The sequence below is a fragment of the Mustelus asterias genome, chromosome 30 (assembly GCF_964213995.1).
Source record: "Mustelus asterias chromosome 30, sMusAst1.hap1.1, whole genome shotgun sequence".
Taxonomy (NCBI): domain Eukaryota; kingdom Metazoa; phylum Chordata; class Chondrichthyes; order Carcharhiniformes; family Triakidae; genus Mustelus; species Mustelus asterias.
In genome coordinates, this window is record NC_135830.1 from 8,927,201 (window position 1) to 8,941,856 (window position 14,656).

A 14,656-nucleotide genomic window follows, 5' to 3' on the forward strand; every position below is an offset into this window, starting at 1 on the left:
AATGAGCAGAAATCATTGCTCCCTTAGATATTTGCCAGAAGAAGGATTTTGAATTTTGATGTTCGGGATAAGTCGTACAATCAGATTGAAAGTGACGGTTATCTTCCTGAATTCAGTCACATGGGCTCTCAGTCTCACCATCGGAACCTGCAGCAACACAGCGTAGTTGAACATTGCAGACAGGCAGATTTGCTCCACTGCTCTTCCAGCTGTTTCTGTAGTGTAGTGGTTATCACGTTCGCCTAACACGCGAAAAGTCCCTGGTTCGAAACCAGGCAGAAACATTCATTAAGCTTCCTCGTGTCGTGGAAGGGAAAATTGCTTGTTTTCAGTTCGTTGCTCATCATTATCCGAGCCTCGATGTGAAAGGCATGTTATCATTAAGCTGTTTCTGTGGTGTCGTGGTTATCACATTCGCCTAACACGTGGAAAGTCACCGGTTCGAAACCAGGCAGAAACATAGGGTAGCACAGTGGCACAGCAGTTAAGACTGCTGCCTCAAGGCGCCAGGGTCCCAGGTTCGATTCCCAGTTTGGATCACTGTCTGCGCGGAGTCTGCATCTTCTCCCCGTGTCTGCATGGATTGCCTCCGGGTGCGCCGATCTCCTCCCACTGTCTGAAAGACATGCTGGCATCACCCTCAAATGCTTTGTGTGAAATAAGAAACGTTTTTTTTGACGCACTGACAGGAAATTTCGATTTTGACACCAGCACTTATTCGCATCTCGTTCAGTCTACAGCAGAATTTAATGGGTTTATAGGTGCAGACTAATATGGTTAATCAGCATCTGAAATATCTGACAGTAGTGTGTGCTCAAAAAGACAGATACAAGTCATACTGCAAGTGAACTAGAGGAAATGACGCACATTTCACACGAGATCTATTTTTAAATCGTTTTTCATCACTGAGAAACAGGAAAAGCCACTCAGACAGATGAGGGAATCGAGGCTCAGTGCGGATCTACTGGACTTTCCGGTAAAGGTCCGGAAGTTATGCGCCTAAATGTTTCAGGCCCATAATTAAAAGGCTCAAGCGTCACGAACAGATCATTCTTGATTTTTCTCCATTTAAATGCAGTTGACTTTGTTTAAAAGCTGACGATAGTCAATCTCAAATTTGCGATCTGTATTTCGCGGTGATTCGATTCGTTCTGTTGGGCAGTTTTGTTTGCAATTCAGTGATGTTCAGTTTCAGAGATATTCAATTCATAATGAAGACCTATATGTTAAATAACGCATTGATATTAAATATTGAAACAAATACTGAGTACAATTGTACAATGAGCTTTGATAAAGTGCCATCTGGACTCGAAACGTCCGCCCTTTTCATTCCTTACAGGTGCTGCCAGACATTGGGAGATTTTGCAGCATTTTCTCTTTTCTCATCCGCAGTAATTTGCTTTTATTACTGAGTACAATTGATTGAGATGATTCGAAGAAAGATGAAGATGATGCATTAACGAATGAGCAGAAATCATTGCTCCCTTAGATATTTGCCAGAAGAAGGATTTTGAATTTTGATGTTCGGGATAAGTCGTACAATCAGATTGAAAGTGACGGTTATCTTCCTGAATTCAGTCACATGGGCTCTCAGTCTCACCATCGGAACCTGCAGCATCACAGCGTAGTTGAACATTGCAGACAGGCAGATTTGCTCCACTGCTATTCCAGCTGTTTCTGTAGTGTAGTGGTTATCACGTTTGCCTAACACGCGAAAGGTCCCTGGTTCGAAACCAGGCAGAAACATTCATTAAGCTTCCTCATGTCGTGGAAGGGAAAATTGCTTGTTTTCAGTTCGTTGCTCATCATTATCCGAGCCTCGATGTGAAAGGCATGTTATCATTAAGCTGTTTCTGTGGTGTCGTGGTTATCACATTCGCCTAACACGTGGAAAATCACCGGTTCGAAACCAGGCAGAAACATAGGGTAGCACAGTGGCACATCAGTTAAGACTGCTGCCTCAAGGCGCCAGGGTCCCAGGTTCGATTCCCAGTATGGATCACTGTCTGCGCGGAGTCTGCATCTTCTACCCGTGTCTGCATGGGTTTCCTCCGGGTGCGCCGGTCTCCTCCCACAGTCTGAAAGACATGCTGGCATCACCCTCAAATGCTTTGTGTGAAATAAGAAACGTTTTTTTTGACGCACTGACAGGAAATTTCGATTTTGACACCAGCACTTATTCGCATCTCGTTCAGTCTACAGCAGAATTTAATGGGTTTATAGGTGCAGACTAATATGGTTAATCAGCATCTGAAATATCTGACAGTAGTGTGTGCTCAAAAAGACAGATACAAGTCATACTGCAAGTGAACTAGAGGAAATGACGCACATTTCACACAAGATCTATTTTTAAATCGTTTTTCATCACTGAGAAACAGGAAAAGCCACTCAGAAAGATGAGAGAATCGAGGCTCAGTGCGGATCGACTGGACTTTCCGGTAAAGGTCCGGAAGTTATGCGCCTAAATGTTTCAGGCCCATAATTAAAAGGCTCAAGTGTCACGAACAGATAATTCTTGATTTTTCTCCATTTAAATGCAGTTGACTTTGTTTAAAAGCTGACCATAGTCAATCTCAAATTTGCGATCTGTATTTCCCGGTGATTCGATTCGTTCTGTTGGGCAGTTTTGTTTGCAATTCAGTGATGTTCAATTCATAATGAAGACATATATGTTAAATAACGCATTGATATTATATATTGAAACAAATACTGTGTACAATTGTACAATAAGCTTTGATAAAGTGTTATCTGGACTCTAAACGTCCGCCCTTTTCGCTCCTTACAGGTGCTGCCAGACATTGGGAGATTTTGCAGCATTTTCTCTTTTCTCATCCGCAGTAATTTGCTTTTATTACTGAGTACAATTGATTGAGATGATTCGAAGAAAGATGAAGGTGATGCATTAACGAATGAGCAGAAATCATTGCTCCCTTAGATATTTGCCAGGAGAACGGTTTTGAATTTTGATGTTCGGGATAAGTCGTACAATCAGATTGAAAGTAACGGTTATCTTCCTGAATTCAGTCACATGGGCTCTCAGTCTCACCATCGGAACCTGCAGCATCACAGCGTAGTTGAACATTGCAGACAGGCAGATTTGCTCCTGTGCAATGACAGCGGTTTCTGTAGTGTAGTGGTTATCGCATTCGCCTAACACGCGGAAGGTCCCTGGTTTGAAACCAGGCAGAAACGTTCATTGAGCTTCCTCATGTCGCGTAAGGGAAAATTGATTGATTTTTGTTTGTTCCGAATCATTATACGAGCCTCGATGTTAACGGCATGTTATCATTGCTCTGACGTCACCCTCAATTGCTTTCTGTGAAATAAGAAACGCTTTTTTTTGACGCACTGACAGGAAAGTTCGATTTTGACACCAGCACTTATTCGCATCTCGTTCAGTCTACAGCAGAATTTAATGGGTTTATAGGTGCAGACTAATATGGTTAATCGCCATCTGAAATATCTGACAGTAGTGTGTGCTCAAAAAGACAGATACAAGTCATACTGTAAGTGAACTCGAGGAAATGGCGCACATTTCACAGAAGAATCTTTTAAAAATCGTTTTCATCACTGAGAAATAGGAAAAGCCACTCAGACAGATGAGGGAATCGAGACTCAGTGCGGATCTACTGGACTTTCCTGTAATCGGCCGGAATTTATGCGCCTGAATGTTTCACGCCCGTAATAAAAAAGGCTCAACTGTCACGAACAGATCATTCTTGATTCTCCTCCATTTAAATGCAGTTGACTTTGTTGAAAAGCTGACCAGAGTCAATCTCAAATTTGCGATCTGTATTTCCCGGTGATTCGCTTCGTCCTGTTGGTCAGTTCTGTTTGCAATTCAGTGATGTTCAGTTTCAGAGATATTCAATTCATAATGAAGACATATGTGTTAAATAAGGCATGGATATTAAATATTGAAAGAAATACTGTGTACAATTGTACAATGAGCTTTGATAAAGTGCCATCTGGATTCGAAACGTCCGCCCTTTTCGCTCCTTACAGGTGCTGCCAGACATTGGGAGATTTTGCAGCATTTTCTCTTTTCTCATCCGCAGTAATTTGCTTTTATTACTGAGTACAATTGATTGAGATGATTCGAAGAAAAATGAAAATGATGCATTAACGAATGGGCAGAAATCATTGCTCCCTTAGATATTTGCCAGAAGAAGGATTTTGAATTTTGATGTTCGGGATATGTCGCACAATCAGATTGAAAGTGACGGTTATCTTCCTGAATTCAGTGACAATGGGCTCTCAGTCTAACCATCGGAACCTGCAGCAACACAGCGTAGTTGAACATTGCAGGCAGGCAGATTTGCTCCACTGCTATTCCAGCTGTTTCTGTAGTGTAGTGGTTATCACGTTCGCCTAACACGCGGAAGGTCCCTGGTTCGAAACGAGGCAGAAACATTCATTAAGCTTCCTCATGTCGTGGAAGGGAAAATTGCTTGTTTTCATTTCGTTGCTCATCATTATCCGAGCCTCGATGTGAAAGGCATGTTATCATTAAGCTGTTTCTGTGGTGTCGTGGTTATCACATTCGCCTAACACGTGGAAAGTCACCGGTTCGAAACCAGGCAGAAACATAGGGTAGCACAGTGGCACAGCAGTTAAGACTGCTGCCTCAAGGCGCCAGGGTCCCAGGTTCGATTCCCAGTTTGGATCACTGTCTGCGCGGAGTCTGCATCTTCTCCCCGTGTCTGCATGGGTTTCCTCCGGGTTCGCCGGTCTCCTCCCACTGTCTGAAAGACATGCTGGCATCACCCTCAAATGCTTTCTGTGAAATAAGAAACGTTTTTTTTGACGCACTGACAGGAAATTTCGATTTTGACACCAGCACTTATTCGCATCTCGTTCAGTCTACAGCAGAATTTAATGGGTTTATAGGTGCAGACTAATATGGTTAATCAGCATCTGAAATATCTGACAGTAGTGTGTGCTCAAAAAGACAGATACAAGTCATACTGCAAGTGAACTAGAGGGAATGACGCACATTTCACACAAGATCTATTTTTAAATCGTTTTTCATCACTGAGAAACAGGAAAAGCCACTCAGACAGATGAGAGAATCGAGGCTCAGTGCGGATCTACTGGACTTTCCGGTAAAGGTCCGGAAGTTATGCGCTGAAATGTTTCAGGCCCATAATTAAAAGGCTCAAGTGTCACGAACAGATCATTCTTGATTTTTCTCCATTTAAATGCAGTTGACTTTGTTTAAAAGCTGACGATAGTCAATCTCAAATTTGCGATCTGTATTTCGCGGTGATTCGATTCGTTCTGTTGGGCAGTTTTGTTTGCAATGCAGTGATGTTCAGTTTCAGAGATATTCAATTCATAATGAAGACCTATATGTTAAATAACGCATTGATATTAAATATTGAAACAAATACTGAGTACAATTGTACAATGAGCTTTGATAAAGTGCCATCTGGACTCGAAACGTCCGCCCTTTTCATTCCTTACAGGTGCTGCCAGACATTGGGAGATTTTGCAGCATTTTCTCTTTTCTCATCCGCAGTAATTTGCTTTTATTACTGAGTACAATTGATTGAGATGATTCGAAGAAAGATGAAGATGATGCATTAACGAATGAGCAGAAATCATTGCTCCCTTAGATATTTGCCAGAAGAACGGTTTTGAATTTTTATGTTCGGGATAAGTCGTACAATCAGATTGAAAGTAACGGTTATCTTCCTGAATTCAGTGACATGGGCTCTCAGTCTCACCATCGGAACCTGCAGCATCACAGCGTAGTTGAACATTGCAGACAGGCAGATTTGCTCCAGTGCAATGACAGCTGTGTCTGTAGTGTAGTGGTTATCACATTCGCCTAACACGCGAAAGGTCCCTGGTTCGAAACCAGGCAGAAACACTCATTGAGCTTCCTCATGTCGCGTAAGGGAAAATTGATTGTTTTTTGTTTGTTCCGAATCATTATACGAGCCTCGATGTTAACGGCATGTTATCATTGCTCTGACGTCACCCTCAATTGCTTTCTGTGAAATAAGAAACGCTTTTTTTTGACGCACTGACAGGAAAGTTCGATTTTGACACCGAACACTTATTCGCATCTCGTTCAGTCTACAGCAGAATTTAATGGGTTTACAGGTGCAGACTAATATGGTTAATCGCCATCTGAAATATCTGACAGTAGTGTGTGCTCAAAAAGACAGATACAAGTCATACTGTAAGTGAACTCGAGGAAATGGCGCACATTTCACAGAAGAATCTTTTTGAAATCGTTTTCATCAATGAGAAATCGGAAAAGCCACTCAGACAGATGAGGGAATCGAGACTCAGTGCGGATCTACTGCACTTTCCTGTAATCGGCCGGAATTTATGCGCCTGAATGTTTCACGCCCGTAATAAAAAAGGCTCAACTGTCACGAACAGATCATTCTTGATTCTCCTCCATTTAAATGCAGTTGACTTTGTTGAAAAGCTGACCACAGTCAATCTCAAATTTGCGATCTGTATTTCCCGGTGATTCGCTTCGTCCTGTTGGTCAGTTCTGTTTGCAATTCAGTGATGTTCAGTTTCAGAGATATTCAATTCATAATGAAGACATATGTGTTAAATAAGGCATGGATATTAAATATTGAAAGAAATACTGTGTACAATTGTACAATGAGCTTTGATAAAGTGCCATCTGGATTCGAAACATCCGCCCTTTTCGCTCCTTACAGGTGCTGCCAGACATTGGGAGATTTTGCAGCATTTTCTCTTTTGTCATCCGTAGTAATTTGCTTTTATTACTGAGTACAATTGATTGAGATGATTCGAAGAAAAATGAAAATGATGCATTAACGAATGGGCAGAAATCATTGCTCCCTTAGATATTTGCCAGAAGAACGGTTTTGAATTTTGATGTTCGGGATAAGTCGCACAATCAGATTGAAAGTGACGGTTATCTTCCTGAATTCAGTGACAATGGGCTCTCAGTCTCACCATCGGAACCTGCAGCAACACAGCGTAGTTGAACATTGCAGACAGGCAGATTTGCTCCACTGCTCTTCCAGCTGTTTCTGTAGTGTAGTGGTTATCACGTTCGCCTAACACGCGAAAGGTCCCTGGTTCGAAACGAGGCAGAAACATTCATTTAGCTTCCTCATGTCGTGGAAGGGAAAATTGCTGGTTTTCATTTCGTTGCCCATCATTATCCGAGCCTCGATGTGAAAGGCATGTTATCATTAAGCTGTTTCTGTGGTGTCGTGGTTATCACATTCGCCTAACACGTAGAAAGTCACCGGTTCGAAACCAGGCAGAAACATAGGGTAGCACAGTGGCACAGCAGTTAAGACTGCTGCCTCAAGGTCCCAGGTTCGATTCCCAGTTTGGATCACTGTCTGCGCGGAGTCTGCATCTTCTCCCCGTGTCTGCATGGGTTTCCTCCGGGTGCGCCGGTCTCCTCCCACAGTCTGAAAGACATGCTGGCATCACCCTCAAATGCTTTCTGTGAAATAAGAAACGTTTTTTTTTGACGCACTGACAGGAAATTTCGATTTTGACACCAGCACTTATTCGCATCTCGTTCAGTCTACAGCAGAATTTAATGGGTTTATAGGTGCAGACTAATATGGTTAATCAGCATCTGAAATATCTGACAGTAGTGTGTGCTCAAAAAGACAGATACAAGTCATACTGCAAGTGAACTAGAGGAAATGACGCACATTTCACACAAGATCTATTTTTAAATCGTTTTTCATCACTGAGAAACAGGAAAAGCCACTCAGACAGATGAGGGAATCGAGGCTCAGTGCGGCTCTACTGGACTTTCCGGTAAAGGTCCGGAAGTTATGCGCCTAAATGTTTCAGGCCCATAATTAAAAGGCTCAAGTGTCACGAACAGATAATTCTTGATTTTTCTCCATTTAAATGCAGTTGACTTTGTTTAAAAGCTGACGATAGTCAATCTCAAATTTGCGATCTGTATTTCCCGGTGATTCGATTCGTTCTGTTGGGCAGTTTTGTTTGCAATTCAGTGATGTTCAATTTCAGAGATATTCAATTCATAATGAAGACATATGTGTTAAATAACGCATTGATATTAAATATTGAAACAAATACTGTGTACAATTGTACAATAAGCTTTGATAAAGTGTCATCTGGACTCGAAACGTCCGCCCTTTTCACTCCTTACAGGTGCTACCAGACATTGGGAGATTTTGCAGCATTTTCTCTTTTCTCATCCGCAGTAATTTGCTTTTATTACTGAGTACAATTGATTGAGATGATTCAAAGAAAGATGAAGATGATGCATTAACGAATGGGCAGAAATCATTGCTCCCTTAGATATTTGCCAGAAGAAGGATTTTGAATTTTGATGTTCGGGATAAGTCGTACAATCAGATTGAAAGTAACGGTTATCTTCCTGAATTCAGTCACATGGGCTCTCAGTCTCACCATCGGAACCTGCAGCAACACAGCGTAGTTGAACATTGCAGACCGGCAGACTTGGTCCCCATGGCTGTTCCGTGTGTCTGGATGAAGAACTGGTTGTTGAAGGTGAAGACATTGTGGTCCAGGATGAAGCGGATGAGTTGTAAAATTGCCTCATAAGAACAGCATATGGCGCTCGACTCATCGATCAACAGTTCCGACCCGGCACAGCAAAAAACCGCACCGACCTCCTCAGAAGACAAACACAGGACATGGTGGACAGAGTACCCTTCGTCGTCCAGTACTTCCCCGGAGCGAAGAAGCTACGGCATCTCCTCCAGAGCCTTCAACATGTCATTGATGAAGACGAACATCTCGGCAAGGCCATCCGCACACCCCCACTTCTTGCCTTCAAACAACCGCGCAACCTCAAACAGACCATTGTCCACAGCAAACTACCCAGCCTTCAGGAGAACAGTGACCACGACACCACACACCCTGCCACAGCAACCTCTGCAAGATGTGCCGGATCATCGACACGGATGCCATCATCTCACGTGAGAACACCATCCACCAGGTACACGGTACCTACTCTTGCAACTCGGCCAATGTTGTCTGCCTGATACGCTGCAGGAAAGGATGTCCCGAGGCATGGTACATTGGGGAAACCATGCAGACGCTCCGACAACGGGTGAATGAACACCGCTCGACAATCAACAGGCAAGACTGTTCTCTTCCTGTTGGGGAGCACTTCAGCAGTAACGGGCATTCAGCCTCTGATCTTCAGGTAAGCGTTCTCCAAGGTGGCCTTCACGACACACAACAGCGCAGAGTCACTGAGCAGAAACTGATAGCCAAGTTCCGCACACATGAGGACGGCCTAAACCGGGATGTTGGATTTATGTCACATTATCAGTAACCCCCACAGCTTACCTCCTGGACTTGCGGGCTGTCCTGTCTGGAGACAATACACATCTCTTTAACCTGTGTTTAATGCTTCCTCCACCCACATTGTCTGTATCTTTAAGATCTGGTTGGCTGTAGGGATTCGCATTCTAATCAGTATTCTGTAACTTGATTTTGTATCTCTGTGCCCTGTTTGAGAGCACATTTCCACTCCATCTGACGAAGGAGCAGCACTCCGAAAGCTAATGGTATTTGCTACCAAATAAACCTGCTGGACTTTAACCTGGTGTTGTTAAAACTCTTACTGTAATCAGGACAATAACCAGAGACAGACAGCAGCCCCATAGTTCCAGTCTGAACACCAGGAACAGAGATAGTGACCAATGTCTGCATAACACCTGGAAATGGAGAAGTTGAAACAGTCAGTGGACTGTTATGAGGTCTCTCCGCCCATTTTTACATTTTCAAACATTCGCTTCCTCGAGAAGGGAATCGTGATTTTTCATAAGTGATCAGAGAGCGCTCTCCCGTGGACAGCAATGCCGCACATTGGAAACAGATACACACACGGCCACCTGCAAAGACTGACACATATCCAGGTAATGGAATCATAGAATCATAGAATTTGTACAGTACAGAAAAATGCCATTCGGCCCACTGATATGTACCGATCGCAAGCCTCCCAGGCCCTATTCCCGTAACCTCATACATTTACTCTGCCAATCCCCCTGACACTAGGGTCAATTTAGCATGGCCAATCAAACTAACCTGCACATCTTTGGACCGTGGGAGGAAACCGGAGCACCCAAGGAAACCCACGCAGACACAGGGAAAGCAGATACACACACGGCCACGTGCAAAGACCAACACGTGTAAGGATATATAACCACATAGATATATGCCCAGACACTGACATCAATTCTAACGTCCCTCGTTATAAATCCAGAATTATTCTGTAGATTTCTGACACATTAGTTTGAGTTGCTAACTATGAAAATACATGAATAACTCCAACTCCGTGTTCACTAGAAGCCTCGTATACCGCACAGAATCAACAAAAGCATAGACACAGGGACAAGTAAACACAGTGATCGATTCTCAAACTGATCGACTCAAACATAGACACACAGACAATCACTGAGGAAGATAAACAAACAGATTAACACAGCCACTGACACACTCAAGAGAAGTGCACTCATTGACAATGTCAAAAACCCACTAGCTCCAGAGTAACTTTCTGAACTGGAATTCCCTGGGGTCATGTCAGTGCGGCAATATCATGTTAGATATTCATTGCGATGGAACTGTCCATTTTAACAACAGGGACTGCCAGAAATCTATTTCTCATCAATGGTGATCATTAATTGATGACTCAACAGTGGACACATTTGGAGAATAAGCAATAATGGGTGTATTTATTTTTACAGCCAAACACATTCTGGACGTGTCCATATCATGTTTAAAGTTTATTTACTAATGTCACAAGTAGGATTACGTTAATACGGCAATGAAGTTACTGTGAAAATCCCCTAGTCGCCATACTCCGCCGCCTGTTCAGGTACACTAAGGGAGAAATGTAGCATGGCAATGCACCTAACCAGCACGTCTTTCAGACTGTGGGAGGAAACTGGAGCAAATTCACACAGACACAGGAAGAACGTGCAAACTCCACTCAGACCCAAGCCAGGAATCGAACCCGAGTCCCTGGCGCTGTGAGGCAGCAGTGTGCCATTGTGCCACCATAGAATCATAGAAACCCTACAGTACAGAAAGAGGCCATTCGACCCATCGAGTCTGTACCGACCACAATCCCACCCAGGCCCTACCCCCATATCCAACCCACTAATCCCTCTAACCTACGCATCTCAGGACACTAAGAGGCAACTTTAGCATGGCCAATCAACCTAACCCGCACATCTTTGGACTGTGCCACCCCGTGTGCAGTCGGTGTAGGTAAGACAGATTCCCCACCCATTCTCGAGGTTGCCAGATCGGATGTTCGGGACACAGGAGGACAACACAAGGAGACTGCTTCAGGTATAGGTGATTCATTCTCCTCTGTTATATTCCATACTCTGTGGAAAGTTGTGGAGTTAATATTATATATAAATAAGAAATAATGAGGAGATGCTTTATCCGATTAAACCCGTTTTGTAAATTCGATTTGAAATCAAGTGCATAAATGAATATATGCTTACATTGAAAACTATATTGGGAAGCTATATCCAATACTTCATGCCATTGGGTCAGTGAAACGTTGTTACCTAACGCAAACTGTACATGGATTCCACAGAAACTCCTTCTTCAAATGGGGATTGGACAATGACTTGAAAGGGAGAAAAATCAGCTTCATGGAATGAGAGGAGGAAATTGAAATGAGAACAAAGAACAGTGCAGAACAGGAACAGGCCCTTCGGCCCACCAAGCCCGCACCGACACGTCAGTTTGGTAGCTCGTCATAAAATAATTGGCATAGGCATGGTGGGTCGAAGGGACTCTTATTGTTCTCTGCCATTGCCAACCATTTTCAATCATTACAACAATCTGAAGTCCCTCTCTGCTTCAAGAAGACGACCATCATCCCGGTACCTAAGAAAAATCAAGCAGCGTGTCTTAATAACTATCGGCCGGTGGCTCTGACATCCATCATGATGAAGTGCTTTGAAAGGTTTGTCATGGCACGAATCAATTCCAGCCTCCCGGACCACCTGGATCCACTACAGTTGCCTACCGCCGCAACAGGTCCACAGCAGACGGAATTTCCCTGGCCTTGCACTCAACCCTGGATCACCGAGACAACAAGGACAGACTCCTATTTATTGACTACAGCTCAGACTTCAACAAGTAAAGAATTAGGGAAAACCACTCAGACAGTTGAGGAAATCGAGATTCTGTGCGGATCTACTGGACTTTCCTACAGCTGAACAGGATTTAGATGCCTGAGTGCTTCACACACAGAATAAAGAGGGATCAAGTATAACAACAGATCATTCTTAAATCTATTCCCTTTAAAGATATTTGATTTTGTTCAAAAGCTGATTGTGGTCAATCTCAATGAAGCACCGTGACATGTGTATTACCCAGTGACTCGATTCCTTTTGTTGGTCAGTCATGTTTGCAATTCAATGTTGCCTATTTCGGAGATATTTCATTCAGAATGAGGAGATATGTAATTAATAAAAATATATTAATATTAAACATTGAACAGCGAACAAATATTGGATAGAACTGGTTGAAATTATTCGAAGGAAGATGAGAATGATGCATTAATGATTGAGCAGAAACCATTGCTCCCTTAGATATTTACCGGACGACCGCTTATAAAGGTTGAAGTTCAAGATGAGTTGAGAAATCAGGTTGAAAGAAACGGTTTTTTTTTTGTATTAAGTGACATGGGCTCTCAGTATAACCATTGGAGCCTGCAGCAACACAGTCGAGTTGAACATTGTGATCATGCCAATTGGTGGCACTATGCTGTCAATTGTTTCTGTAGTGTAGTGGTTATCACGTTTCCCTCACACGCGAAAGGTCCCCGGTTCAAAACCTGGCAGAAGCTTTTATTGAAATTATTCATTTCGTATGAGGGAAGTTTTGCATGGTTTCAGTTGTTGCTGAACATGATCTGAATCTCGATGTTGCAGCCATGTTATCTTTGGTCTGACCTCGGCCTCAAATGCTCTCAGCAAAATCAGAAATGCTGTATTTTAAGACGCAATGAGGAAATAAATGTTTGTACTTTGACACCGTGCGCATATTAGCAACTTGTTCAGTCCATAACAGAATTTAATGGATTTATAAATGCAGACTCACATAGTTAATCACCATCTGAAACATGTGTAATAGTCGTGTGTGCTCATAAACACAGACAGAAGTGAAAGTGTAACTGAACTTGAGGAAATGGCGCACATTTCCCGGAAGCATATTTTTAAAATTGTTCTTCATAATAAAGAAATGGGAAAAAAATCACTCAGGCAGATGAGTAAATCGAAACTCAGTGTAGATCTGCTGGACTTTTCTATAGATGAATGGGATTTAGGCGCCAGAATGTTTCACACGCAGAATAAAGAGGGATTAAGTATAACCAGCAGATCATTATTAAATCTTTTTCCTTGAAAGATATTTGATATTGTTTAAAAGCTGACTGTCTCAAATAAGCACCATGGGGTGTGTATCACCCAGTGACTCGATTTCTTTTATTGGTCAGTCATGTTTGCAATGCAATGTTGCATATTCCTGAGATATTCAACTCAGAATGAAGATGCATGTATTAAATACATGTATTCATATTTAATATTGAATAACGAAACAAATATTGAGTAACTAGCCAACGTTTCGAGTTTGGATGACCCTTCATCAGAGCTAAGGGCAAAGAAAATCAGACAAGATTTATATTATGAGGGTGGAAGGGGGGTGCTGTAATTGGACAAAGGGAATGAAAAGGAGATTGTAGAAGGCTGAGAGAGGTGTGAAAAGTGTTAATCAGAATGGTAGAGCAGAGGTACAGATGGTTTGCCCTGAATGGAGGGGGGCTGGTGGGGGGGAGGAGGGGGGGGGGCGGTTGGTCCGGGGGGGGGGGGGGGGGGGGCGGGGGGGAGGGGGCGGGCGCGGGCGAGAAGAAGAGCAGGAATGAAGAAGTTGAAAAATGGAAGTGACAAAGAAGTATGATAAAATGGATGAATGAGATGAAAAGAAGAAACAAAATGAAATAAAATAAATGGAAATGGGGTGAAGGTGGAGGGGAGAGTCATGCTCTGAAGTTGTTGAACTCAATGTTCAGTCTGGAAGGCTGTAAAGTGCCCAATCGGAAGATGAGGTTCTGTTCCTCCAATTTGCATTGGGGTTCACTAGAACATTGGAAAAGGCCAAGGACGGACATGTGGGCAGGAGAGCAGGGTGGTGTGTTGAAGGGGCAAGTGACAGGAAGCTCTGGGTCCTGCTTGCGGACAGACTGAAGGTGTTCAACAAAGCGGTCACCCAATTTGTGTTTGGTCTCTCCGATGTAGAGTAGACTGGATTGGGAGCAGTGAATTGAATAGACCAGATTGAAGAAGGTGCGTGTGAAGCACTGCTTCACCTGAAAGGGTGTTCAGGACCCGGGAGGTGAACAGGGAGGAGGTAAAGTGGCAGGTGTTGCACCTTCTACTATTGCATGGGAAGGTGCCATGGGTAGGGGATAGGAGTTTGGGTGGGATGGAGGAGTGGACCAGGGTATCCCAGAGAGGACGATCCTTGTGGAATGCTGGTGGTGGAGTGGGGGGGTGGGGGGGGGGGGGTAAAGGGAAGATGTGTTGGGTATGGCATCATGCTGGAATTGGCAGCAATGGCAGAGGATGATCCTTTGAATGTGGAGGCTGGTCAGGTGAAAAGT

The 14,656-nt window shown here is 43.3% G+C and overlaps 1 protein-coding gene and 6 non-coding genes across 7 annotated transcripts in view; 6 read left to right on the forward strand and 1 right to left on the reverse strand.

Moving 5' to 3' along the window:
* Window positions 1–14,656, reverse strand: part of LOC144480999 (uncharacterized) — a 262,003-nt gene that overhangs the window by 146,479 nt on the left and 100,868 nt on the right. The gene's annotated exons all lie outside the window — the stretch shown is intronic.
* On the forward strand, window positions 212–284 carry trnav-aac (transfer RNA valine (anticodon AAC)). The gene has a single exon. It is a non-coding gene; the product is annotated as a tRNA-Val (tRNA).
* Window positions 1,674–1,746, forward strand: trnav-aac (transfer RNA valine (anticodon AAC)). Its single transcript has one exon. It is a non-coding gene; the product is annotated as a tRNA-Val (tRNA).
* On the forward strand, window positions 3,120–3,192 carry trnav-aac (transfer RNA valine (anticodon AAC)). Its single transcript has one exon. It is a non-coding gene; the product is annotated as a tRNA-Val (tRNA).
* Window positions 4,341–4,413, forward strand: trnav-aac (transfer RNA valine (anticodon AAC)). Its single transcript has one exon. It is a non-coding gene; the product is annotated as a tRNA-Val (tRNA).
* On the forward strand, window positions 5,803–5,875 carry trnav-aac (transfer RNA valine (anticodon AAC)). The gene has a single exon. It is a non-coding gene; the product is annotated as a tRNA-Val (tRNA).
* Window positions 7,025–7,097, forward strand: trnav-aac (transfer RNA valine (anticodon AAC)). The gene has a single exon. It is a non-coding gene; the product is annotated as a tRNA-Val (tRNA).